The sequence below is a fragment of the Sus scrofa genome, chromosome 12, assembly GCF_000003025.6.
Source record: "Sus scrofa isolate TJ Tabasco breed Duroc chromosome 12, Sscrofa11.1, whole genome shotgun sequence".
In the NCBI taxonomy this organism is placed as follows: domain Eukaryota; kingdom Metazoa; phylum Chordata; class Mammalia; order Artiodactyla; family Suidae; genus Sus; species Sus scrofa.
In genome coordinates this window covers 56,744,045-56,771,257 of record NC_010454.4, presented here as the reverse complement: position 1 = coordinate 56,771,257, position 27,213 = coordinate 56,744,045, and positions in this window count along the sequence as shown.

The following is a 27,213-nucleotide window of genomic DNA, read 5'->3' as shown; positions in this document are numbered from 1 at the left end:
CCGCTGGCTTCTACGGGCTTTGGCTCCACTATTTGCCTCTTTATAGCAGCTCTCACTACCTGACAGCCTATTGCTGAATGTCATCTGATCTGAAACACCATTGAATGGAAAGCACCACTGATTTACACACCACTAGTAAATAAAAATGTTTCCAACCCACTGGCCAGAGAATCATGGCTTTTGATGTCTCCATGGGAGCCAGGAAGGATGTGACAGTCCACTCCAGCATCCTCACGGTGCCTGGAAAGGTGTCCTCTGTCCTGGAGGACCTGGCAGCTCTCCTGTGTTCCCGTGCGCTGTTTGGTTTATGACAGGCATCTTCTACCGTGGGCGCGTTCTTTCCTTAGATTCCATTAGTGATTTGCAAGAGAAAACGGCATTGCATCCGTTTCTCCAACAAGTATGTGCTTCTCCGAGACCAAATTTATGCCTCACCGCTGTACCTTTGGGTTTATCAAGTAACTTGTTTCAAAGCCAAAGCGTAATGTCGTCTTTCTGAAGATGTTTTAAAAGATAATTAAATTCAATGTGTGTAGCCTCGGCCAACACATCAATTGCACGGATGACAGCACAGTAGCTTCGGCCAAGTTTGCACACGTGTGGGCTATGAGAGCTGCACTGTGACTGCCACTCACCTGAGAGCAGTCATCTGATGTCATCTATTGAAAAATACATTCTAATTTCAGATGTGTTAAACTGTGAAACTATCTCAGGATGAATAAATACCACAAATATTTATTGCTTTTACTTGTTGCCTCTTTTCTCCACGTAAGAAAGGCGATGGCTTGTATTATCCCTCTCATTTATTTCTGCATCCTGAGCATCTTAAGCAGAGGCTGGCACATTGCAGGTGCTCAGGAAAAGCTTGTCAAATGAATGAATTGAGTGAATGATGACTTAGTGAACAAGCACCAAAAACAAAGGAAATTTCAAGGCATGTCAGAAACTTTGAGGACTCACTCTTAGAAGGCTAGTGAGTCTATACTGAAACACAAGCCAGTCTGACATGTAAATCCCTGCCACATTTGTGAAGAAAAGGGGAGAGACCAGAGCAGAACTGCCGAAAGCTTCATGACTTGGAGGGAGCACGCTGAAGGCAAAGGGCAACTCGGGTGCCTGAAGGGGTGATTCTGGGATACATCCCAGGTCCTTGGGACGGAAGGTGGCCCTGAATGGGACGCTTACGAGGCTACACATCTCTCCTTCCTCTTAACCCCCGCCGATGTGCCAGGAAAGAAAAAAGGATCCCTGCCACTGTCAGGTGCCCAATAAGAGACTCCACCCGGCAAGCGATTAGGGTCTCTGTCCACACCGCTAACTTTCCCGCATATTCAACAAAGCAGCTCTTTGCAAGAGCGTGACATTTCCTGAGAAGCTTCCTCCAGCGTTGGCAACCTTTATTTCCTTCTCCAGATTTCGAGATCTTCGAATTTGCAAAGTCAAACCTATCTTCCACCGAAAGCCTAACCTTTTCCTCTCTCCCTCCCTCTGGTTTAATCAGAATTCACAGCAATCTCTGAAGAATCCATTTTAAAGTCCAATTTGGGATAAGCATGTGTTCCCTTCCAGTTGCCAGTCTTTATCAAGTTGCTAAGAAAGAAACCCACCAGGAGTCCCCGTCATGGCTCAGTGGTTACCGAATCCGAATAGGAACCATGAGGCTGTAGGTTCGATCCCTGGCCTCACTCAGTGGGTTAAGGATCCGGCATTGCCGTGAGCTGTGGTGTAGGTCACAGACACAGCTCGGATCATGCGTTGCTGTGGCTGTGGTATAGGCAAGGGGCTACAGCTCTGATTGGACCCCTAGCCTGGGAACCTCCATATGCCATGGGTGTGGCCCTAGAAAAGGCCAAAAGACAAAAAAAAAAAAAAGAAACTTACCAGACATACGAAAACCCTTTCAGATCAACCCTTTCAAATCTGTTATAGGCAGACACAGGACACAACTTTGGAAGTGTCTGGATGAGTTCCCCTGAGAGTCAAGACTTCCTTGAGGCTTCTGGCTTTGAAGGACGTCTAAGTGACATCCTGCCAAATGTCACTGCTCAGCTTCTCACTAAAACGCCAACAAGATGCAAACAAGAGAAGACGTCACAGTCAGGGCAACAAACACAAGAATTAGAGAGTTGGGTTTATCCTGAGACAGATGGAGATGGGTTGAAAAAAGCCCGGGCAGGTCTCATCATAGGTGTGGATCAGTTTTGCCCTGTAAAACCCGTCTACCTGAAAAGGCTCGCGGACACCTGGGCATCCCACAAAACGCGGCCCCTGACTCGGGGGGGGGAAGAACTCTGCTAGCCGGCAGGCAGGCAGATCAAGATTTCTCAGGGCTGCAACTTATATAACGTTTGCGGTCTCTTTCAGGAAAAGAAGACAAAATTAGATACAAGTGAGATTTCCTTTAGAATGAGAAAATAAATCACGACGAATTACAAATTTTAAAAACCTGAGAAATACTACCAACATTGCAAAGATCCAAACATTTGCATAGTATTTTAATGATGAAGTGATTATGATTATATGATTCTGGCATCCTTTCCCTATCTTTCTGCTCTCTTCCTTTTTTTTTAATCTTTTTTGCCTTTTCTAAGACCGTACCCTCAGCACATGGAGGTTCCCAGGCTAGGGATTGAACTGGAGCTGCAGCTGCCAGCCTACGCCAGAGCCACAGCATGCAGATCCGAGCTGCATCTGAGGCCTTCACCACAGTTCACAGCAACGCCGGATCCTCAACCCACTGAGCAAGGTCAGGGATCAACCCGCAACCCTATGGTCCTATTGGATTCATTAACTACTGAACCACGATGGGAACTCTGACTCTACCTTCTTTGATCACCTTTTTGAATCATGACAACTGGAAGTTTCTTTGAACTTCCCAGAAACATTGGGAATGTCATGTCAATTGTTAGGGTTATTATTACTGCTGTTGTTTTTTTTTACCCCACACGTAGAATTTAGAACATTCCCAGACCAGCTTTGGCTCCATACACTGATATCTTCAGGTTCTAGGTGACATGTCGTGGTCTGAGGCAACCTCCAGCCCTGAACACTGCCATCTCAGTCAAGGGCACGTTGGCACAGGGGCCAATCCAAGTGCCTCGAAGCCACTCCTACAGTGGGACAGCTAGCGGAGACGGAGCTCGTAGACGAGACGGCCAGACACATACACACGTGCTGGGAAATGAAAAGTCAGTGAACTCCCCTTCGCCAGATTGCTAAGTCTGGCTGATCCGTCTGCCACCAGTATTCCAGCTCCTCGACTCAAAGGCGAACGAGAGAACTCGGCCTCTAGGTACGGAGTAAGATCAACCACCAGAGGAAGAAAACAGATGGAGATGAAAGTATAAAGACAAGAGATGAAATATAATAGGCATAACGAAAGAGGAACTGTACAAAAAGAAGAGAAAAAAAGACCCCACCGAGAAGACAGGATTAAAATCTCTTTAATTTCAATTTGAATTCAGTCGATTTTCCTGAACGAGCCCCCTCCTATGTGCAGCCGAGGCCCTAAGCAGGGAATGCAGGAAAGCTCACCTTGCCGACAGGTGGCAAGAAGGCAAACGTCTCGAGGAAGCAGGTCCCATGTACACAGCTGTGCGAGTGGCCTTTTTGGTTCCGAGGCCACGGACGGGCTGGATTGAGGAGCCACGTCTCAAGAGTCGGTGTTGCTCAATCCCCTTCACGGCTCGGGGGCCACAAGGTCAAGGCCCCTGGGCCAGACGGCAGGGGCCCCGGGCAGGGGACATTAGAGCCCACCTCCCGTGTTCACACCTCACCTTCCTGACTTGGAAAACACCTCCAGTTAATGAGCAAATCTGGCATCTGTCAGCTTTTTGTAAGCAAGCGTTTCACAAGGTTTACAGAAAACTAAAGTAAACAGAGCTCTGAGTAACAAAAGCGTGGCGTTTATGCATTCTTTGATTCACTTTAAAGGATGGTATAAACTGACTTTTTAACCAAGCATTAGGCAAGATCTGGGCCCAAGCCATTCTATAATAAACAGTGACATGGCTATATTAAAATATTTACTTAGTGTGCTGAAGTGACTTATAGGAAGAGTGGCTACTACATAGAAGTCCTAAGTATGAAGGCGTCAGGTGCCACGGGCGGCATAAATATTCCATGTGCACTTGTTTATAGGAAAACCCCATCTGGATTTGGCTAAAACGGCAGGCACCCTGGTGACCCCAGCTTTGCTATTGGAAAATATAACACAAGCCTTCACTCATCTAGAAGAACTGCAGCGCTAAGTGCCAAGTGACACATGGAGGGGATTGGCTTTTCTCAATAAAATCCAGGCACTCCATCGGGAAGGGCTTCATTGCAAGGGCTCCTGGGCACCTACCGTCTCGCGAGCAGATGTGCAGTAGCCCGCCGGGGCGAGGTGCTGGGTCAGGCTGACCACGACCTGCCTCGTCGGGCCCCTGGGGCTGGGTCACGTCCACGCAAGCTGGACAGGCTTTTGGAAGACGTGGCCCGGGAGGCCCAGGAACACTGATGCCGCCAAGCCCACCCCCCACCCTCTCCCCTCCCTCGGGTATGTTGAGCTGCGCCCATGCCCACGGGCTGGGGACCTGGCCAGGTGGGATGGGGAGAGTCCTTTTGAGACGGCAAACCTGGATGAGCAGCATGCCTCTTCCAGGCACCTGAGCGTGACTTGAGGGTTCAAGTCGGGGACAGGCAAGGCGAGGCATAGGGACAGGCACACTGGGCGCGTCCCTAGGTCACCGCACTGCCTGCCTCCCGTTCAGACCACCTATTGCACACACTTGCTGAAAGCGGAGGATGACTTCAGGGCATGAAAGGTCCTCCTGGGCCGGGCCTGGGCCGGTCCCCTCGGAAGAACCCATCAACCCCCTCAGAAGGCTGACTCCAGGGCAGTGGAAGCAAGGCGCCCAGGAAGAGGAGGGCTGTTCTCCGGGGGGGGGATAATGGGATAATGTGACGGGGGAGCTCACCCACTCAGCACGACAACATGCCAAGCCCCCAGCACCCAGCGCAAAAAAAAATAAAATCTCAAGTTGAAAGTCAACTGGTACCCTAAAACGAACATCTCTGTGTGACCTGGTGAAGCGGCTCATCCCTCTGGCAAGTCGCCTCCGGCTGAGTTTGATTAGAAGGTTTCTCTCGCTCATCTGCTCACTCGTGAAAGCTGTGACGAGCACCTATCATGCCCAGGGGCCCCTCGACCCATCGGGACCCAGCAATAAGCAAAGTCCCTGATTCCATGGAGCTGGCCTCCAGTGGGGCGACAGGTAAGTGGATGATGACATCAACTTTGAACGCGGTTTCAGGTGGTGATAAGGAAAGGAAACATCAGGCGGGATACAGAAATCAGGACCGACCCGGAATGCCATTTTATGCGGGGGTCAGAGAAACCACAGCTATTAGCTTAAAAGGCACAGGAACGGGGCATGGGCGGAGAAGCCAATCTAATAAGCATCTCGGGCACCGTAGCTCCAAGTTTAAAGGGTTCAATGGCACCATAACACGAAGGAAGGCATGCTGAGAATTCTGTAAGCCTCTGGTCTCAGCTTTACCATGAACTTCCCATGTAGCCCTGAGAAAGTGACATCATTTCATCAGTGGGGAAACAGCGACCCAGAAAGCTAATACGACATATTCGTATTATTTTGCTACTAAGACAGCGAGATTGGTGTGAGCCTCTAAGGTTTCTTTCCACCCTGTATTTCTTTTCCTTCTTTTTTTTTTAAGGGCCGCACCTGTGGCATATGGAAGTTTCCAGGCTAAGGGTCGAATTGGCACTACAGCTTCTGGCCTACATCACAGGCACAGCAATGTGGGATCTGAGCCGCGTCTGCGACCTACACCACAGCTCATGGAACGCCGGATCCTTAACCCACGGAGCAAGGCCAGGGATCAACCCACAACCTCATGGATCCTAGTCGGATTCGTTAACCACTGCGCCACCACAGGAACTCCACCCTGTATTTCTAGAATTGTGTTGTCCAATATGGAAGCTACTAGCCACATGTCATGATTTATATTCAAATTGTGACAACTTAAAACCATTCAAATTCAGTTCCTCAGTGGCCCTAGCCGTAGGTTAAGTGCTCAGTAGCTGTAAGAGGCTAGACAATGCAGACTATAACACCAGTCCTCCACTCTAGAAAGTTCTACTGGATAGCCCGCTCTGGAGTTGTATAGATTCTGTCAGCTCTTGAGAAGGAAAAAAAAAAAAAAAAAAACTGTTTGCTTATATATTTTCTCTTTCTACCAGATGATCAGGCATCTTAGAGACACGTCATGTTGGGTGGTTTTCACCTGAAAATTGTATACGCTCGGTCACGTTGCCTGTTATGTATGGAAACAACAAAAGGCTTCAGAAATTGTACCATCCACAAATGTGCTTGGGGAAAAAGAAGACATAATCTAACACATGAGTGACAAAGAAAATTCGAGGAAGATGAGGGTACAAAATATAAGGAAGATTAGACGGCGTGTACCGAGAGCAATTACTACAAAGATTCAGCTACATAAATGGGACGGCAAATCAAACACAGCCTCCACTAGACCCTCAAAACAGATGAAGTGTAAAGGCAACGGAACATATGCACTGGGTTTTAAAATAAGAAAAATAAAGTTGCCTGCTGAAACTCCAGTAGATCTTACACAGTTACGGTGAGAAGGGAAACAGGCAGAACGCTTCACTACGTATTAATAACCTTGATATTATTTTTTTTTTTTTTTGGTCTGTGCTCATGACATATGGATGTTCCCCAGCCAGAGAGCGAATCTGAGCCACAGCCGTGACCTGTGTTGCAGGTGCAGCAACGTCAGATCCTTAACCCACTGCGTCAGGCTGGGGATCCAACCCACACCTCTGCAGGGACCTGAGCCACTGCAGCTGGATTCTTAACCCACTGTGCCACAGTGGGAACTCTCTAACCTCGAAATTGTTAAATGCCTTTTGCTTCATTATGCCACTTAGAGAAAACAATCCTAAGAACCCAACAAATGTACCACCAAAAAAAAAAAAAGTCTATTAAGATGTTCATTGCAGCATATAGCACAGAACTCCAAAAAAAAAAAAACCACCCTGAAATATATTCAATAAGTGAGGACTAATTAAACTCTAGTAAACCCAAACAATATGATTTCATGCAGCCATTAAGATCCTGACGGAGAAAAAAATTAATTAGCATGAAAACTGTATGTGAGGAAGCTGGTGATAATAGCCCAGTGCCATCCAGTGTTCAAGAAGCATCAGTCACTTCTCTAAAGGCCTGAGGTCTTGGGAGCATTTACCCCTCGAAATACCTAAAAGCAGTCAGTATGAATCTTATCCCCAGTGTACGACCAAGGGAACAGAGACACGTGGCTGATCTGCCCCAAGCCTCACAAATTACCAGGTGACAGAGGCAGGTCATGACTGGTAAGCCCATCTGATGCAAAGCCCGCGCTCCCAACAGGTCCCTCTCTAGAAGGCTCTCAAAGCCGCATGTTCTCAGCCACATTTAGAAAAGAAAAAACAAGTATATGCACATTTGGAAAAAATCCTGGCTAGAAACACCCCGAGACCGTCGCAGCGATGGCTTGGAATGATGGGGTTACAGAGCACTTCCATTTTTTTCTTGCAATGAGTCTTTATTTTTAAATCGTTCTGGCAGTGGACATTATTCAATAATCAAGAAGAAAAATTTTAATGAAAAAGAGAGGCCATCTCCATGCCCAGATGTGTACACCAAGGGGAAAAAATAATAACTCAAAAGGCAAAGCTAAAAATGGAATTCCAAAGTGTTGCCTGGAAATTAGTGGGAGTTCAAAGGAGTTAAATAAAAGATGGAAAATTGGAGAAGGGCCACTGCTCAGTCTTTAAGCTCTTCCAAGAGGGTTCTGTTTGCCGGTTGTTGGCTTCTATCTCTCTGCCCTCGACTTAACGGATGAGCGTATTTACAGAGTTACCGAGAAGTTAGAAACCACTCAGAGGCCCACACTTAAGAGGCTGCTAGTTGCTGTTGTTACTTTCTTTCAGTGGCTCTGTTTATTGACCTGGCAAATTAATTTACTATCTGCAGGCCTTCTCGTGTGTTTTTCTCCTTTCGGTTTTATGATCACTATTTTTTTTTTTTTTTAAATGAGGCAACACTTTGTTGAACGAACCTGACCCTGAAGAAGGCTGGTTGGCACCCTTTCCGAGGAGGCCAGCAGAAGTTTGTATGGTTAGCTTTATGAGCAAGGACAGTTTAGTCTAGCTCCTTTTCTGTTGAATCGCACCATCACCCAGAGGCCCCCAACACATAGGAGACGCCGTCTTACCTTTGGTTGCGTGTTCACCAACCATCGCAGTCCAGAGAGGTCACAGGAGCAAACTGTACACCTTGCAGCAAAGCCACTGTCAGGTCCCAGGTCCATATATGTCAACCTCACAATGGCACTTCAGTTTGCTGGTACTTTCTCTACACCATCTGAAGGTTGGTTCCAATGCTGACAAACAGATTCAATTTTCAGCTCCAGGGAGGCAAGGTGTAGCAGCAGAACGATGCCCTGGAAAGTGGTATATTCATTATGCAAACTTGAAGGAATCCATTTCTCTGGGCTTCTCTAAGATCTAAATTTCTACTTCAGTCTCAATTTTTAGACCCAACCAGACAACTCGTGTGGGAAGCAGAATTGGGATCGTGAGAAATCTCAGGAATTAGAGTCGCACAGACTTGAGTTTAAATCCTGCTCCATATGCCCTGGATCAAACCTTTAACGAGGGTTCGACTGAGTTGAGTCTCATTTTCCTGGGAGTCGGGGTGTTGGTATTAAGATTCAAGCGCTAACGTAGGAGTTCCCGCCATGGAGCGACAGGATCGGCTGTGTCTCTGCAATGCTGGGGTGCAGGTTCCATCCCTGGCCCAGCACCACGGGTTAAGGAGCCTGTATTGCCACAACTGCGACATAGGTCATAACTGCAGCTCAGATCTGATCCCTGGCCTGGGAATTCCATATCCTCCAGATGCTGTGGGGTGGCCAGAAGAAAAGAAAGCGCTAATACACACACACACACACACACATATATAAATTATATATTAAATATATAGTACCAATAATATATAATATAAATATTATATTTATATTATATATTACATATTTATATGTTATATTATATATATATATATATATTATATACACAAAACCTAATATGATGCTTGGCACATAATATGTGCTTAATAAGCATGTTCTCTTCTCTCCATCTTCATTATTCTCAGCAATGCACCTGCCCTCCACTGAGCTTCTTGGGACCCGAAGCACAGGAAGGGAGGTTTCAGGTTGTGGTCTCTGTTTTCACTTAATCAGGCTTGAGATGAAAACCATCCCATCCTAAAGATGGAAGCAAGCAGAACTTTCGTTAGCCTTTCTTCTTGGCTCCAGTTTATTTCCACGCTATGTCGTGCCCGGAACAATCGGGCTGTGAACCACGCATGGAAATCGGCATTGTCTGTACGTGGAGATGGGTCGCTGCCACCCAGAGACAGTGCCCCAGGGGATCCTACTCCCACTCCCTTCACTGCTGCCCCTCGCCCTGGGGCAAGAGTGGGACTTGCTCACATGGATGCGTACTAAGTGAAGTCAGTCTGAAAGAGAAAGACAAATACCACATGACCTCACTTAGACGTGGAATCTAAAACATGGCACAAATGAACCTGTCTACAAAAAAGAAACAAACCCATGGGCTTGGAGAACAGACTTGTGGCTGCCAAGGGGGAGGGGAGTGGGATGGACGGGGAATTGGGGGCTGGTAGGTGCAAACTATTCCATCTACAATGGATCAGCAATGAGGTCTTACTACACAGCCCAGGGAAGCACATCTAATTGCTTGGGATTGAACTTGACAGAAAGGAATACATGTGTGGCTGGGTCACTTGTTGCGCAGCAGAGACTGTAAATCAACTATACTTTAATTTAAACATAAATTTTCGAAAAGGATGGAATTGCTGCAGATCCTAAGTCCTTGCTGGTTGGGCCGACAAGGGCCACCTCGTGAATGAGCTCTCGCTTGCTCATTTCACAGGATGCGATGTGCTGCTTTGAAGTTATCATATCTTTCTGACCTTTGTAGCCAACTGGACAGGCTGGGTTACGCTGGGGTAACAAGCATCCAGAAACACTCAGCGGTCACGTGACGTGTCCATCTCAGGGTGGGCTAGCAGCTGTTCCAGGACCTCTCTCACGCTGGGACTGAGGCTACTGCAACATTCACACTGCCAAGTGCCTGGGACAGAAAGAAAAGAGAGAACAGAGAGGTCCTTGCAAGTTACACCTGGAAGACGGCACATATTTTAGTGACTAAAATAAGATATATAATCAAGCTAGATGCAAACGATTGCCTTTGGAATGGATAAGCAATGCGATCCTGCCGTGTAGCCCTGGGAACTGTATCTAGTCACTTACGATGGAGCTTGATAATGTGAGAAAAAGAATGTATATATGTATGTGTGACTGGGTCACCTTGCTGTGCAGTAGAAAATTGACAGAATACTGTAAGACCAACTATAATGGAAAAAATAAAAACCATTTTAAAAAAAGAATCAGGCTGAACTTGAGAGGGCAGAAACATACGCCACCCCAACATTTCAGGAGTTCTATGGTGGTACAGCTGGTTAAGGATCTGGTGTTGTCACTGCAGTGGCTTGGGTTGCTGCTGTGGTGCTAGTTCAATCCCTGGGACCAAGAACTTCCTCATGCCATGGGGATGGCCAAACATTTTAAAAACGTTTTTAAAGTTTTCAAAAAATAAACATTTCAGCTCTGCAAAGACATCTTTAAGAGAAAGACAAGCTACAAACTAGGAGAAAATATGTGCAAAAGACACATCTGATAAAGGGTTGTTACCCAAAATATACACAGAACCCTTAAAACTCCACAAACATGATTTGAAAATGGGCCAAAGTCTTAACAGACACCTCCCCAAAGAAGACAGACACATGGCAGACAAGCCTATGGAAAGATGCTCAGCTTCATTTATCGGAGGGAACTGCACAGTAAAACAATGGCACCCCACTGCCCACCGATTAGAACGGCCACCATTCGAAACGCTGCCAACAACAGATGCGGAGAAGGATGTGTGGTTAACAGGGACCCTCCTTCATCGCTGGTAGGAATGCAAAACGGTACCGTCACTTTGGAAGACAGTTTTGCAGTTTCTTAGGAAACTGAACATAATCTTATCCTACAACCCAGCATCACACTCCTTGGTGTTCAGCCAAATGAGCTGAAAACGTCTGGGGTCACGAAAACACTAAAGCAGCTCGATTCCTAATTTTCCAACCTTGGAAGCACCTCCGACGTCCTTCAGCAGGTGGATGGCTAAAGACACTGTGGTCCATCCCAACAAGAGAGTATTTATTACTCGGCATTAGAAAGAAATGAGGAGCTCCCCTTGTGACTCGGCGGTGATGAACCTCACTAATATCCATGAGGACACGGGTTCGATCCCGGGCCTCGCTCAGTGGGTTAAGGATCCGGCCTTGCAGTGAGCTGCGGTGGAGGTCACAGATGCAGCTCGGATCCCGCGTTGCTGTGGCTGTGGTTTGGCCAGCAACTGCCGCTCCGATTCCACCCCGAGCCTGGGAACTTCCATGGGCCGCAGGGGTGGTCCTAAAAAGCCCCCAAATAAATAAAAAAATAAGTTTAAAAAAATAATTTTTTAGAAAAAATGAGCGATGAAGCCATGAAAGACCTGGAGGAACCTTAAATGCATGTGACTAAGTGAAACCAGTCAGGGTGAAAAGACTCAGCTTGGGTGAGTCCAACCATAGGACATTCTGGAAAAGGCAAGATCATGGAAACAGTAAAAAAATAAATAAAAATTAAAAATCAATGGTTGCCAGGGAGCGAGAACGATGAATAAGGCGAAGCAAGGGGAGTTGTAGGGCAGCGGAACTATTCTATGTGAAAACTATAATGACACACACATCTCCTTATAAATTTTTCCAAACCCATAGAATGTACAACACCCTGAGTGTACCTTTAAGTCCATTTTGGATTTGGGTGATAACGACATATCGGTGTAGGTTCATCAGGTCTACCAAACGGACTTATTTTTCCTGTGGACCTAGGACTGCTCTAAAAACATTAAGTCTTTAAAAAAAAATGAATCCATGTCACAGAGGTTAAGTGGCTTGGGGAGGGTCACGCCAAAGAATGCCTTGCACACGAGAGGTAATAAATATTTGTGGAACCAGTGAGTGAAGGCACGTGTGAACTAATGACAAAGGAAAATGATGAAAACCAGGGTGCACACCCAGGTGACCTGATGCCTGATCCAGGGCTTTGGCTGTTTCCAGCATGTTCCCACCCAGCTCCTCTCCCGCCCCTGCCCCCCCACCCAGGCTACCAGCAACTACATCCTACCCCAGCACGGTTGCTGGGTTTTATTTTTCGGTGTTTATAAAATACCAGGATCCCTGAGTTCTAGAATGGCAAACGGGAAACCATCACTGTTTGACGAGCACGTGGGGGCACGTGGGGGCACACTCACAGATGCGCAAAATCCATCAGTTTATAATCCGAGCTTAATCCACACAATTCAGACAAAAACCTCTGACCAAGGACCCAACTGCCACAGCCGTGCCTGAACCCACAAATTGTTACCATTAGGAATTTTGCTTCACTTTGGCAGCAACGCCAGGTTTCCAGAGGCGGGGCTGTCCGGAGGCGATACCTGCAGCATCCAAGGTTCAACAGAGAAACCCCAAGACCAGAGGCATGAAAGCGAGCGTTTCACTGCAAGTGCTGCTCACGCCAGGCAGAGCAGAGAGGATAAAAAAATTCCTCAACTGTGAGAATCCACCCCTGCCCACGAGCCAAATGCATCTGCTGAACGTTGAAAGTGACAAAAGGCAGCTCGGAGAGAGAGGGCACTGAATCATTAAAAAAATTCCTAAGAAACTTAACAAGTACATGGAGACACTGCTGAGGTATGCGCTTTGATGGCTCATGGAAATATCCTGGGGAAGTGACTCAAAGCGTTTGGAAGAGGCAGCCTCTTGCTGGATGATTCATGAATCCAGGAGATAGGACGAAGTCAAAGTGACCGTAATTGGGAGTTTCTTGGGATCAGAGAGAACCCTACAGGTTGCAGCTCACAAAGGCTGCTGGACATTCAGGTAACGGCATGAGGGGTGTCGGGGGGGTGTGGGGAGGGGGGATAGATGGACGAGACAAAGGTTAACTGTTTCCTCCTAAATGTTTAATGTATGTTGAACGGATGAAACAATTCTGATTCAAAATCTTTAAACCACGGAGCAATATACAGGGAAAAGTTCTCCTTGCACTGCCCTGCCTAAGCCTGTCCAGCTCCCCGAATCCCTTTCTCAGAATCTGTTATCAACTCCCACTATATCCTCCATCCATCTTTTTACGGCCAACGCACACACATGCAAGTTCCACCTTTTCCTCCTTTTAATTCAAATACTCAGCTACCGCTCCCACTGTTACGCACCTGAAACAGAGCCGGGAAGCATATCTTTAAACATGAAAAAATCCAATGAAACAACTTAAATTGTTTCACTGGGAAAAAAAAAAAAAAAAAAAAAAGGAAGAAGGCATTTCACTAGCCCATGAACCTAGCATGTTCCGACTGGACATTCTGAGGGAGATGCGTTTTAAGGATAAAAAGAACGGTAAAGACATGTGAATTTTACTTGTTTGCTGGTTCTGAAACTACTTGGAGGAGACGGTAGAAGAGAGAAGAATAAACGAATTGATGTCACTGGGAATCGTGGGTTCTTAGATGACAGAGGGAGGCAGAAAGAGGAGGAGGGTGAGAAAGAACCCCGTGCTGCTGGATTTCAATGATATTATGAATGTCTGTGTCCAAACTTACATGTTAAAGCCCCGACATTCAGTGTGATGGGTTCAGAGGTGAGGCCTTTGGGAGGTAATTAGGTTGAAAGGAGGTCAGGAGGGTGGGGCCTTCGTGAGAGATTAGCGGCCTTGTGAGAGGAAGATGAGGGGCAGGGCCTGCCCGCTCTTCAGCATGTGAAGACACATGAGAAGGTGGCCACCCACAGAGCCCTCGCTGGGCAAGGGCACAGGCTGGCACCTTGGCTTGGACGTGCCCACCTTCAGACCCGGCAGAAACACGTGTTGTGGTTTAAGCCAGCAGTCTGTGGTATTTTGCTACTGCAGCCGGGGCCGACTGTGCAAAGTGAGAACTATTCGTACACACGACTTCTGTCCACCCGAAAGGTCTAAAACCACGGCCCTTCCACAAGCCAGGAGCATCTCTACTAAGGGCCGGGGGCTTGGTTTCTAAAGTCTATTCTTCCCTTTAAAAAAAGAGAAAAAAAAAAAAAAAAAAAAGGCTCCTGGGGGATTCTTGGGAAATGGCTCTCTCTAGGTCAAAAGCAAAGGAAATAGAGATTAGTCCTGGAACCCGTCATCACTGAGTCAGGAAGTTAAGGAGAGGCTCGAAGATGGACCAGACACGTCATGTCGTGCAAGAGCGGGCCTGACGGCGCCCTCCCATGGTTAGGTTTGGAAGACTTTGGACATTAAAACAAATAACGATAGGGTGATAATACATTGAATTTTAAAAATCAGTTAATGTATGATAGAGTTAAAAAAAAAAAAAGGCAAATAGGACCCTTCTCTCATAAGGACAGCAGACAAAAAAATTAGATTAGCGATTCAGAAAATGACCATTTTGCCACCTGCAAAGTGCTCATTGGCTCATGCAAGAATCAACAAGAGACGGGAGCCAGCGAAGTCCAAAGGCTTGGCCAAACCAAAGATCGTATATCAAGTATGTTTTGACAAGTCTCCATGAAGAGTAACCAGACTCCCGAGTGAAAGGTTGTAGGCATTTCTATGGGATCTCACAGTGCTGTCGGAAGGAGGACCCTTCCAGGGCCCAAGCGTGGGCTCTTGTCTAACACTTGGAAGTGAGTTGTCCGAGGAGACACACGTGCTGACAAAGCAAAGACTTCACTGGGAAGGGCCCCCCCACCAGGCAGAGAGCAGCAGTGAGGGAACCCAGGAGAGCTGCTGTGCCACATGGCTCGCAGCTTCAGGCTTCATGGGACTGGGCTCAGTTTCTGGGTTGTTGTTGCTCCTTTTGCCCATGGGCTTTCCTCTATGCCCACATACTCCTCTGGCTCTTAATATATTCAAATTTCCTCCTCTTAAGAGGATGCCAGGAATCCCTGGTGACTCAGCAGGTTAGGGGTCTGGTATCATGGCTGTGGCGTGAGTTCAATCCCTGGCCCAGGAACATCTGCATGCTGTAGGCATGCCACCCACCCCCCGCAAAAAGGATGCCAGTCACATTGGATTAGAGCCACCCGTAGAACCTCATGTAACTTCAATTACCTTTTAAACCCCCCCATCTGCTAAAACATTCACATGCTGGGGGTTGCAGCTTCAACATATGAATTTGGGGGGAATCCAACCTAGTCCACGTCAGACATGTCGTTAAGACAAAGGGAATTACAGCGGAAAGGCCTGGCAGCCACTTCCTTAACCAAACGATCCAACTTATCATCAAGAGCATCTCTGTAATGTTCTTGACAAAAACGTTTCACTGGTATCTAATGGTGGGGAAAGAAACTGACAAGTGTAGATTATGAAAATGTGTGCGAGACAGCTGACTGGTATTCTCCAAAAAGATCACTGTCCCAAAATACAAAAAGCAGGTGGATATATATTTTTAAAAAAGGAGAGAGAGAGAAAGAAAAGGAAAAAGAAAAAAAAAAAGAAATGAAAGAGTAAAAAAGAAAAAAACACCAAATATCCACGAAAAAAAGCCATAAAAATTGTGGTGATACCCAGTAAGATGCGAATAGTAGAGTAAATGATACCATCATTTCAATGACAAATGTCTTAGGTGTGTGGCGATGTGGCCTTGGATTCAGGGATGAATGTTATGGCGACTACAGTTTATTTTCAAATGGTTTCCTTGCAAACGTCTGCAATCAACAACTGAAAGTTATCTATTTATCCTAATAGTCTCAACATTTTTCAAAATGTAAAGTTAGAGGGGAGATAGCTAGCTAGCTAAATATCCCATCTTTTGGAGGCAATTTCCTATCATACATCAAGAATATACTGGGTCTGTTTCACATTCGTGTAGTTTTTTCCCACGTGTATCCATTATTTAACCAGTTATCTATTACTGAATATTAACATTATCTTTCATCTTTTTTATGAAAAACAAGGGTGCAAAAATAATCCTGTACATACGTCTTTTTTTGGATCTGTGCAAGTCTATCTTTAGGATAAATTCCTAGGAGAGGAATTGCTAAAGTTTTTTCCTGATGACTGTAGGCAGGCACTGAATTTCTGGGCAAAACAGTTGTTTCAGTTGCTGGGATCCTGAATCAAAGGGAAACGGGCATGTTTAAATAGCCGGTCTCCTTAATTCACAGTGAAGAGCTGATTTCTTTACCTTAATGGTTTAACTCAAGCTTGAATTACTCAACTTCATATGCAAAACATCTAACAGAGTGTGCTGTACAAAATGGATAGGGGCATTCATTAAGTGTGTTTGAATGAATGAGTGAATGAATGAATGGAAGCTTCGAGACACCAGAAGCATTAACTGTGGAATTATAAAATAAACACGTCCTCCCGCCCCACATTCCAAAGAGGCTGCGAGGATCTTAATGGCATCTCCCTCTTAACACTCTCACAAATTAGATGTCAAGGCACATCTCCTATGGACCGCATCCAAGTCACCAAAATGACTTCCTTATAATGGACTCCCAGGACAGAATTATAGTGTTGCAGTCGGGAATCTAAAGTTTATAAAACACTGCGAATTCTCCAGCGTCTGGCCTTGCCCTGCTGCTGCTGTCTTTCCCACTGGTCTGATTCTTCCATCACTTTGCCCCACGTCCGGGCTGGGTAGAGGGAATGGCAAATGCAGAACACACCACAGCCTGAGCCTGTGGAGGAAGGAGGATTAAGGGACCTTGAGCCATGTCAGTGGATCCCTCAAGGGTTCTATTTTATCATCTATAAAATAAAGGAGTTGAAGCCCTGAGATTGCTCCCCACATTCTGTAGCTCCTTGGAGAAGTTACGTCATCCATGGGAACCACAAGGTACCACTTCTGCAACGGTGGACAAAACCTGCATTAAATTATCAACAGACACAGTGCAGCAAGACTATGGCGCACATCAGAGGAAGAGGGTTTTCTTAAGTCAGGTTCCCAGAGCAGCTTCTCTTTGCTTAATTGTATGCCTTCTGGTTCTTGGAAGTAAGCAGGTGGCACCCAAGTCTTGAGTATACACCTGCTCCCAATCTCACAGGTCCATCATCCCATCGCAATATGCCACCTATAGCAAGCACACAGCATTGTCTGTTGAGGATCTGCTATCTACAAAGTGCTGATGCAGACTGGAACACTTTCTGAATTCCGTCTCCAACCATCAGCATGTGATCCACTCTGAGGAAGCCACCTACAAAACAACAGGTAACGATGCTTCCTCTACCTGTTCCTCAAAATCCACTTTCTCAGTGGAAACCGTCTCTCATCCGTCAGCCTAACCCTGAGGTTACCCCTCCAAGCTAAGACAGGTTAGCTCAAGAAATCACACATAATTGCTTCCGTGTTTCAAAAGAAAATCGAAAAGTGGTTTCTAGCATAGAAGAACCAAAATGATAAAAATAAATTATAATAATAATTTTTAAAAAGGATGGGAAGTCATCTCTTCCCAGGAATATTTCAAGGTGCTGCCATGTTTAATCCAGAAAAGAGAAGAAGGAACATGACGGTTGTTTACAAATATACAAAGAGCTAACAGGTGGAAGTTACATGGGGTTGGTTCTCTGTGAATCTGGAGAGCAATTTTGAGAGCTGAAATTTTCAGAGTGTTCAGTTCGATGAAGGACTTTCTAAAACATAGACATCCCCAACAGTGGAATATATATTCTGTGACTTAGTGAGTCCTGAGGAAGGTAAAGAATTCAAGAAAATGTTTGATGGTTATTCTCAGGCATGATATGGGATGGGAAATGAAGGCAATAAAATATAATGACTGGCCCATATATAAAATCATATAACACAGGTAATATTTGACAAATCTCTCCCATGAAGTCATAATCATACCTCACTAGTATTTGCCATCTTCACAAAAGAGAGAAAAAGAAATAGAATTTATTATAAGCTTGTTTGGATGATGAAAAAGAAGGTAGAATGTAAATGATCCAAGCAGAGAGTTAAAAGTAATAAAATATGACTACAAAATTCATGATCATACAGAAGCATAATACTGAAAACAAAGTGGGAGGGTATACATAAAAGATTACAGAGATCCAGTGCTTGCAAAAAAATATATGAATCTTGCAGAGGAAACTTCAAAAGTATGACTCATTGAGAACCAAAGGGTATTTTTCCTTTAATTAAAAATAATACATTTTACTATAAAAGAAATTAAAATGAATGAAAATCACAAAAGACCATGAATAAAACTAAAAGGAAAGCATTAATGGAATAAGATAAGGAAATAAGATGTATACATATTGGGAAGGAAGAACTAATACTGCCTTAGCTCACTGATGACATAATTGTCTATACAGGAAATCCAAAAGAATTGACAAAAAACCTTCTGGAACTAATATGTAATTATAGCAAAGTTACAGAATGAAGTGTAACATACAAAAGTCCATCACTTTTCTTGATTTCATCAATGAACACATGGAATTTGAAATTCAAAACACAATACTGTTTAACACCCCTCAAAATGAAGCACTCAGTTACAAATCTAACAAAATGTGTATAAGATCTATATGAGGAACACTACAAAACTGATGAAAAAAAAATCAAAGAATCACTAAACAAGTGGACAACTATTCCATGTTCATGGATAGGAAAAACCGATATTGTTAATGTAACAGTTCTGTACAACTTGATTTATAGATTCAACACGATCCAAATTAAAATCCAGCACGTTGTTTTATGGATATTGACAATATGATTCCAAACTTTATAGAGAGAGACGAAAGACTCAGAAAGGTCACATGACATGGAGGGAGAAGAACAAAGTCAGAGGAATGACACTAACCTGACTTCAAGACTTACTATAAAGCAACAGTGATCAGGACAGAGGTGGTGTTGGCCAAAGTAGAGGCAGACAGATAAATGGAACAGACTAGAAAGCCTAGAAGTAAACCCACGAAAACACAGTCAACAGATTTCGATGAAGAAGCAAAGGCAATGATGAGAAGATCATCTTTTCAACAGAGGGTGCTGAAATCATTAGACATCAACAGGCGCCCACACCCAAAAAATGAGACTGCATATGGACCTTCCACCTTTCATAAAAATAAATTCAAATGCAGCACAGACCTGAATGGAAAATTATAAAACTCCTGCAACATAGGACAAAATCTAGATGAATGTGGGTCTGGCGATGACTTTTTAGATATCATACCAAAGGCATGACCCATGAAAGAAAGAATTGACAGGACTTCACTAAGATTTAAAATGTCTACTCTGTGAAAGACCATGTCGAGAGAATACGAAGACAAGCCACAGACTGAAAAGAAAATATTTGCGGAAGACATATCTTCTGGACTATTTTCCAAAATATACAAAGACCTGATAAAACTTAACAAGAAAACATGCAACATTACTAAAAACTGGGCCAAAGATCTTAACAGACACCTCACCAGAGCAGACACACAGATGGCAAATTAGTGTATGAGAAGATAGTCAGTAAAGAGACAGCAGTACAATAATAATAAAGGACTTTATACTCTATTTCACCAATGGATAGCTCATCCAGACAGAAAATGAATAAGGAGACATTGGCCTTAAATGACATGTTATAGCAGGTTGACTTAACAGATATATAAAGAGCAGTCTATCCAAAAACAATAGAACATACATTCTTCTCAAGTGTACATATAACATTCTCCACCAAAGATCATATGCTAGGCCACATTACAAGTCTTAATAAGTTTTAGACTGAAATTATATCCAGCATCTGGTATGAAACTAAAATAAATTACAAGGAGAAAACTGGAAAATTTACCCATATACCAGGATGAAACACCATGCTAGTGAACAAACAAGAGGCCAAACAATAAATCAAAAGAAAAAAAAATCTTAAATCCTTGAGACAAAGGAAAATGGAAATATAACACACCAAAATGTATAGGATGCAGCAAAGCCAGATCCAAGAGGAAAGTTCATAGTGATAAATGCCTACATGAAGAAAAATAATCTCAAGTGGAATTCTCACTGCTGCACAGAAGGTTATCTGGCATTGTCTCTGCAGCAGCTTGGGTCATTGCTGAGGCACAGGTTCAATCCCCGGCCCAGCTCAGTGGGATAAGCTGTGTTGCTGCAGCTGTGGTATAGGTTGCAGCTGTGGTGTAGGTCACAGTTGTGGCTCAAATTCGATCCCTGGCCCAGAAACATCCATATGCTACAGGTGTGGCCAAAAAAAGAAAAAAGAAAAAGAAAAAATCTCAAATAAGCAACCCAACTTTACACCTTAAGAAACTAGAAAAGGAAGAAACTGCCTAAAGTTAGCAAAAGGAAGGACATAACAAAGATCTGAGTGCAAATAAATAAAATGGACACTAAAAAGCCAATACGGATGGACCTAGAGAACATTATCCTTAGTGAAAGAAGTCAGAGAAACTCGATATTGAATAATGTCACTTATATGTGGAATCTAAAAAACAGTACAAATGAGCGTACATGCAAAACAGAAACAGACTCACAGAGAAAACAAACATGTGGTTACCAAAGGGGAGAGGGACAAGTTAGGGGTGTGGGATTAACAGCTATAAACCACTATATGTAAAATAGATAAGCTGCAAGGATACACTGTATAGTACGGGGAATTATACCATTATCTTGTAATAACCTACCTTGGAGCATAACCTGCAAAAATACTGAATCACTATGCTATCACCTGAAACTAACATAACTTCAATTTAAAAAGTAAGTGAAAATTTAAAAAATGTAAGACAAAAAGATCAATGAAACCAAGAGCTGGTTCTTTGAAAAGATAAGCGAAATTGACAAGCCTCTGACTAGACTCACCAAGAAAAAAGAGAGAACTCAAAATCAGAAATGAAAGAGGAGACGGTGCAACTGATACCCCAGAAATACCAAGACTCGTGAGACTACTGTGAACAATTATACACGCAAAAAAATCGGACAACCTAGAATAAACGGATCCATCAATGTCCAGACACACACAGCATGCCAAGCCTGAACCGTGAAGAAACAGGAAATCAGAACAGCCAGATTACTAGTAAGGAGACTGAATCTGTAATAACAATAATTTTAAAAACCCCAAAACTCTTAACAAGCAGAAGTCCAGGACCAACATCACCAGTGGATTCTACCAGACATGGAACAAAGAATTAATACCAATCCTTCCAAAAAATAGAAGAGGATGGCACTCTGCAACATCAGACGTCACATGTCATTAGGTAACTGTAAATGAAAACAATGCAATACACTGCCCACCAATTAGAATGGCCCAAATCCCAAACACTGGGGACATCAAGTGCTGGCAAGGATGTGGAGACAAAGCTCTCATTCATGGCTTGTGGGAACACAAATTGGTACAGTCACTTTGGAAGACTGTCAGCTTCTTATGAAACGAGTCACACCCCATGATTCGGCAATGATACACTCCCTGATACGTGCCCAAATGAAACACAAATTTATGTCAACTGTACCGGAATGTTTATAGCAGCTTAATTACTAATTTCCTAAATTAGGAACAATCCATACGTGAATGGATACACTATGATACATCCAGAGGCGGACTCTTACATCGTGTTAAAAAGAAATGAGCTACCAAGCCATGAAAAGACATGAAGGAATCTCAATACATATTATTACAGAGGCAAAGAAGTCAACCTCAAAAAGCTACTTCTGCATGAGTCCGACAAAATAACATTCTGTGAACAGCAGACTTATGGAGCACGTAGAATGATCACTGGCTGTCAGGGGTTTGGGAGGAGAGATGAAGGAGCAGAGCACAGAGGGTTGCCATGGGCTGTGGTGTAGGTCGAAGACGCGGCTCAGATCCTGCGTTGCTGTGGCTGGGGTGTAGGCGGCAGCTGCAGCTCTGATTCAACCCCTAGCCTGGGAACCTCCATATGCCCGGGTACGGCTCTAAAAAGACAACAAAAAAAAATTACTTTCCAACAATCTATTCTGACTGGGTTTTAGAATTAAATATTGAATGTCTGATGATTTAAATCTAAGTAATTAATCAACGGGATATAGGGGATTGGTGAGCAGTACATTCTGAAATATTTTTTAAGCCAAAAAGTCCACTTACTCTACTGCATAGTAAATATGCTGCGAGGGAGTTGCAATGATCCTGAAAAAGTTTAGAAGTTCAAGGTTTTAATACTGAACTTTATACATCTGAAAAGTGACCTTTCACATTTTAAGCTAAACAATGAAATCTCACAGTAATGAAAAACAGAAAATTTTGCTTGAACAAAGGCAAGTCTCTTTCCCCAAGTTTTGCTTCTATTTGATTTACCTGTGAATAGCTACATTAGCAATCAAACAGGTACAGAAGCTTGGTTCCTGATCAAGAGAATGTGTTAACTTCACCAGGTCCTTGACCCATAGGCTTCTTCATTTCCTCATCAGTGGGGCTCGAGGAACTGTAAACCACTCAGACTAGTATTTTGAGTAACGTGCTATGAATCCTTATTCAAAACTCAAATATGTCAGATACGGATGGCCAGTAGGCACATGAAAAAATGCTCAACATCAGTAGTTATTAGAGAAACACAAATCAAAACTATAATGAGATACCACCTCACGCTGGTCAGAAGGGCCATCCTTGATAAGTCACCAAATAACACATTCGGGAGAGGGTGTGGAGAAAAGGAACCCTCCTATACTGTGGGTAGGAATGTAAATTGGTACAGCCACTATGGAAATCAGCATTAGGCTTCCTCAGAAAGTTAAAAATAAACTATATATGATCCAACAATTCTACTCCTGGGCAAACATCCAGACAAAACTACGATTCAAAAAGATACATGCACGTCTATGTTCATGGCAGCACTATTCACAATAGCCAAGGCATGGAAACTACCTAAATGTCCAATGATATATGAATGGATAAAGAAGGTAATAAGGTATGTACAATGGAATACTACTCAGCCATAAAAAAGAATGAAGTAATGGCATTGGCAGCAACATGGATGCAAACAGAGATTCTCATACTAAGTAAGTCACAAAGAGAAAGACAAATACCATACAAGATCAATTCTATGTGAAATCTAAAATATGGCACAAATGAGCCTATCTACAAAACAGAAACAGACTTACAGACATGGAGAATGGACTTGTGGTTGCCAGGGTGGCGGGGGGGATGGACAGGGAGTTTGGGGTTGCTAGATGCAAACTATTCCACTTAGAACGAATAAGCAACAAGGTCCAATCTCTTGGGATAGAACCTGATGGAAGATAATATGAGAAAACGAATGTGTCTATATATATATATATATATATATATATATATATACACATGCATGTATGACTGGGTTACTTTGCTGTACAGCAGAAATTGGCACATTATAAATCAACTACAATAAAACTTTTTTAAAAGAAGAATATTTTCTCATGTCACATCTCAAACTCGTTGACCTGATCAAAATAAAAAAATTTACTTTCGACTCTTTAGAAAATTAAAGAAATAGCATTTGAAAAAAAATCACTCCAATAATGTGCTTCCCCCCCTATGACCAGTTGCAACACTAATTCAATGCAATGACTTACCTAAGCTAGAACCACCCTGATTTTCCTAGAACAAAATGCAGTTGGTTGTGATGCGGTGGTCTGTACACTAACTAGGGGAGTGTATTTACTGTTATTAAGATTCTTGCCTCAATATCATTGATTTGGTTCCTAGCGTTTGGGGTGGGGGGTGCACGTACCATGTTACGGGGGCTTCGAAAAAGAGATCTGAAAACTCCGTGTTTTCTCTGTTCGATTCTCCATCTTCTACAGGAATAGCACTGGCTCTTTTTCCTCAATGGAAGTTACAGAGAATTCCCTTGCGAAACTGAATTGGATGTGACTTTTAAATTTTGAAACCTTTAAAATGTTGTCATTATAGGTTCAATTTGGGTTTTCTCTCTTCTGGGGTCAGTCTTGGCCGCTCCTATTTTTCCAGGGAAAAAAATCAGTATTTCTATCAGGTTCTCAAATTTTGCCTGAGGTTTTAAAGGCACCCTCTTCTGTTCGATTAATACCATCTTTACCCATCTTTGTTTCCCTAGACGCATTTCTAAATTTCCCGATTTGTGCTTTCTCCCTTTTTTCCTTAATTCGTATAGAATACTCTGTTTAATTTTTAAACATTAAAACCTGTCACAGATGGGTTTTGATTATTAGACCCAGGCTTCTTCCTCAACTCTGTGATCTGCATGCCTCATTTACTTACTCTCATGTAATTTTTTACAAGGTATTTAAATGGCAAATGTTTTTTTCCAGAAGAGTATTCTCTTCCCAGAGTTGTTTATTACGATTTTCCCTAAGAAATGAGCAAGTGTGCTTTGCATTTCCTCACTGACCTAAAAGTAGCTCAGGAGTTTTTCTTTTCTTTTTTATTACCAAGTACTTGAGGTTTTTGTTTGCTTGACTCTATTTTTTGCTATTTTATGCTTTACTGCAATGTAGGTAGAGAATGAGGTCTGTATTGTTTCTACTTATTAGATTTTGTTGCTTTTTTTTTTTTTTAATGCCCTAATAGATCATCCTGACACTTGGGAAAATGTCTATTTTCTGTTTCATCAGCATCTGGAGTTTGTTCTACATTTATTAGATGGTCCTTGTTAGATTCACTCTATGCTCCTCTCTTTGCGTCCAAGGCTATTGGAAAGGGTTGTAAGGGAACGGGGGACGGAAAGTTGCGTGTCTGCGTGTGCGGGACAGTTATCATTGGAGAGCAGCGCTCTTTCCGTTCTTTTAGCATTTTTAGTTTACACTCAGTCTTGGTTTTCATGCTGCCTTGCGTTGTACAAAAAAGTCAGGATCTTCTGCTTTATGATTTCTGTTTCTTCTTTTTGGGAAAAAAAAAGAAGAAGAAGAAAAAATCTTTCTGGTCGTTTGTCAGGGTTCGCCTCTTTTTTTTTTCCAGTTTCTATGACGGTTATAACTCTGGAGAGGAAACATATCTGGCGTGTGTTTACCTTGATGTGCTCTATTCGACCTGCTCTTCGAAGAGGGAAAAAAAGCATCAATGATGATTTAAGCAGCGAGGGTCAAGCTTTCCCCTCTCCCACTCAAATCAACGAGCCTATGACCCGGGCAGAGGACACACCAGCCTATGGGTCCCATTATCTGGAATCAGGTTTGCTGGAAGTGCATTCTTTCCATAACATGGTGCTGGCAAACAACTCTATTTGGTGATTAAGGGGGAAAAAAAAAAACCCGTATTTTAAGACAGGTGGGAACATTTGCTGCAATAAACTCCTTGAGAGACAATAAATAAATAGATGGATTTCCAACAGGCACTTTCCATACAGACTTTCTTTTTTCCTTTTAGCACTGCACCTGCAGCATATGGAAGTTCCTGGGCCAGGGGTCAATTCAGAGTTGACGCCGCGACCTACCCACAGCCACGGCAATGCTGGATCTGAGCCACATCTGCAAACTTCACTGCGGCTTGGGGCAACGCCAGATCCTTCACCCACTGAGCGAGGCCAAGGATCCAACCTACCTATGTTGAGTTCTTAACCTGCAGAGCCACAGCAGGAACTCCTAGACTTTCAAAATAATCTTTTTTTTTGGGGGGGGGGGGTCTTTTTAGGGCCACACCCAAGGCATATGGAGGTTCCCAGGCTAGCAGTTGAATTGGAGCTGCAGTCCCTGGCCTACACCACAGCCACAGCAACACCAGATCCAAGCTGTGTCTGCAACTTAACACCACAGCTCATGGCAACGCCAGATCCTTCACCCACTGAGCAAGGCCAGGAATCAAACCTGTGTCTTCATGGATACTAGTCAGATTCATCTCTGCTGAGCCACAATGGGAACTCCAACTTTCAAAATAACCTTGATTTGGGGAGATTACAGTGGACACTCAAAATCTATTCCCCACTCTCCTGGTAATAACCTTTATTTTCATTTATGAACCACCCTCATCAGCACCCCAGGTAGGGAAGGTGTCTCCACGTCCAGGTCTAGGGCTGTGATTCACGGCCACACTGGGCAGGATGGATGATGCCCTCATGATGAGGGTGGTACGGGCACAGCACCCAGTCCGTGCCCGTAAGATCCAAGGAGGGTCTTCCTGAGAGCTTCTGGGGGGAAAAAATAGTCCCTCGCTCTTTCCGAAAGAGCTGAAAGGAGTGACCCTGCCTCTCTCGATCCTTTGATCTGGATGAGGAAGCCCATTATCCCAGGTGGTGCTGGCAGGCCTTGGGCAGCCATGCCCGGTAGCCCCCTCCTTAGCATGAGGCAGGAAGGAAAAGCAAATGAGGAAAAGACACCCGTTCTTGAGAACACAGATGAGCCTCTGAGTCACCCTGGTACAAATGCGTTCACCATGCGTGGATGGTATGAGCCCTGGGGCTCATTTACTGAAGTCGGACTGAACTTGTCTTGATCTCCTGCGGTGAAATGCATCCTAAGACGATGGTTTGTACCTGAGCTCACCTGGGAACCCAATCCAGTCATAAGAAGGGGCATCCCTGTAGCTCAGTCTTGGCTTATCAACTTTAAAATCGGCATCTCTGAGCTCCTTGTTACGAAGAATCAGGACATCAGTTCACTTGTTATTTCTCAGTTTCATTTCTCCTTCTCATTATTATCATTATTCAGAATTGCCGAGAATTTTTATATATGCATATTAATATGTTTTCTTTCCTTTTTCGCTTTTTAGGGCCACACCCTCAGCATAGGGAGGTTCCCAGGCTAGGGGTCTAATCGGAGCTCCAGCTGCCAGCCTACACCACAGCCACAGCAATGTAGGATCCAAGCCACATCTGCGACCCACACCACAGCTCATGGCAATGCCAGATTCCCAACCCACTGAGAGGCCAGGGATCGAACCCACATCTTCATGGATACTAGCCAGATTCGTTTCTGATGAGCCACGACGGGAACTCCAAGAATGACTTTTAAATGAAGAGTGTGAGGCTGTACAATTATTACTATTTTTTTTTCCTTCATAAGTGACTTGCTTTTTCCAGCTAGATAGTTACAGAATTCTTTCTCTGTCCTTGAAGCTCAGAAAATTCCTAGGCTGTGTC